This window comes from Octopus bimaculoides, chromosome 9, assembly GCF_001194135.2.
Source record: "Octopus bimaculoides isolate UCB-OBI-ISO-001 chromosome 9, ASM119413v2, whole genome shotgun sequence".
Classification (NCBI taxonomy): Eukaryota; Metazoa; Mollusca; class Cephalopoda; order Octopoda; family Octopodidae; genus Octopus; species Octopus bimaculoides.
This window is the reverse complement of record NC_068989.1, coordinates 83670624-83673123: the sequence shown is the minus strand read 5'-3', so window position 1 is coordinate 83673123 and position 2500 is coordinate 83670624.

Here is a 2500-nt window from a genome sequence, read left to right as displayed (position 1 = left end):
ATATATATATATATATATAGAACAGGCTTCTTTCAGTTTCCATCTACCAAATCCATTTACAAGGCTTTGGTCGGTCCGAGGCTATAGTAGAAGACACTTGCCCAAGGTGCCAAGCAGTGAGACTGAACCTAGAACCATGTATTTGATAAGCAAGCTACTTACTACACAGCCATAATAAAAATTCTGAAAAAAAGAAAAAAAAACAAACAAAACAAGTGCTGAAAATAACATTTGTTAAAAAATTCTAAACGAATTAAAAAAAGACTTCGACCAGTGTGACCACTTCAGCTATAGATAGAGTCGATTAATGCTAAAACACGACATTTTAATTAAAAATTTTGTCATAATTATAAAATTCCTAGCTCTCTTTGTAATTGGCTTGCTTGTTTTCTCATTCCTTGCACCAAAAGATTAATTTACTGTAATAAACACAAGACTAATTCTATATCTTCTCTTCAACATGCTTATCTTGTTTCTTCTATTGTATTTTTATTCTTTATAAAAGATTTGTCAACTTTTTAAAATGAAATTGTGCAAATGCCAGATTTGGCTGATGGTCTCAATTTATATGTTTCGCCAGTGTTGTAAATAACGATAACAAGTTGTCTATAGCTGTATCAGTTGTCCTGCAACAGACAAACGAAAATGGATAATTTGATTCTTCTAAAACAATTCATTATTATGACCCCGAATCTCTTAATTATCTATGTAATGAAATATATTTAATGAATCAATTATTGAACTGCTATTAAAATTCTTGGTATTTGGTTACAATCAGATTTAAACAAAGAAATTCATTAAGTGTTTTTTTGAAAAATATAATTTTAATATAGTACGCTGTTAGAATCATTTTAAAACGAACATCGCTGTTTAACATCTAAACTTTGCAGAATATTTATTAAAAGTATAATTAAAACTCTATTTCCATATAGTAGTTGGGATTATGGAAGATACTATTATTAATTATCTTCAAGATATTGAAAAAAAAATGTTGTATAAAAATCGAAGAAATTAAATAATGCTGCTTATGAACTCCCCGCTCCTTCCATCAAAAATAACTATTTTCATGTTGCAGGATTCTCTTCTATTCCTGCTTTGATGGAAGAACACAGAAACCACAAATTGCTAATTGATCGATTTAAATCCCAAAGAAAGCAATATGATATTTGGCAACCTTCGTAGGAAGAACAATTAAGATAATAGGAAAGAAAGCAATAGTGGAAGAACAATTAATATATCTGTACGCGTTTATCAATGATTCATTCACCACTGATTGATCCAGTTAACACAGTACGCTTAATTGTAAACCATGTTGTGCTTATCACGGATTGATTTATGATACCACGGTCGGTAGTCAGTCAAAGTTTCTGCTTGGACTGCAAAATAGCATTCCAACGACCATCCACAACGCTCAGGACAACACGGGATCTTAGAAAGAAACCTGTTTTCCATTATGTAGTATTATTCTTTTATCACTGGTTCATTTCATACGGTGTTTTCGCGGTGCTAAACAGCCGAGATAAAAGACAGTAGATGTATAACAGGAAAAAGAAAACAAGGGAGTGAAATAAAAACACCACCACCACCACCACCAATAATAATAATCTCAAATGTTAGCCCAAGGCCAGCATTGTAGGGTCAGTGGGTTAGTCGCGCTCAAACGGTACTTATTTTATCGACTCCGAAAGGATGAAAGGTAAAGTTGTTCCTAATAATAATAATAATAATAATAATAATAATAATAATAATAATAATAATATTGTTATATAATGTTAATTGAGAAAGAAAGCGAACGATGCTGGATCATAGATATAGCATGCCCAGCTGACAACAAGGTATGCGATAAGAAAGAAAGAAAAGTCGAGAGATATGACAGGTTAGCTTGGGAGGTTAAGCAGTTGTGGACGATGAAAAAGGTTAAAGGTAGTGCCAATAATTGTTGGAATCCTGGGAACAGCGAGTCAAAATCTTAAGAAGTACATGGAACAAATAGGGGCTGCAATAAGGATGGAACACTTGCAGAAAACAGTACTGCTTGGAACCGCTTGAATACTCCGGAAAGTGCTTGAAAAATACGGAGTGTTGCCTTAGTTCACTGGTAGTGAACAGCTGGCACCATAGTACATCTCCAGCGATAGAAGCTGTGAAAAGACAATAGATATTATTATTATTTTATGTTTGACTTTTGTTTTGCATTTGTACAAGTTGGATCCAAGTCTCACCCAGAGACCTCAAGAGACAACAAGTTAGAAGTTCATGTAGGTGTTATGCCTAGGGTACCATATATTTGGATTTGTACAGTTTTGTTCAAGTGAATGTTTAAGAACCCATAAGAAAATTATGTGTTTGTTTTAAAATTTGAGATCACATAGACAGTATTTTACGTAGGATATGGGCAGTTCCCATGAGCACTATCTTTTGAACTTCAGCCATTTTGGGGTTTCCTGGTATCTGAGCTAGGTAGTAATCAGCCCGTTTCGCTGTCATTCCCAGGGCACCT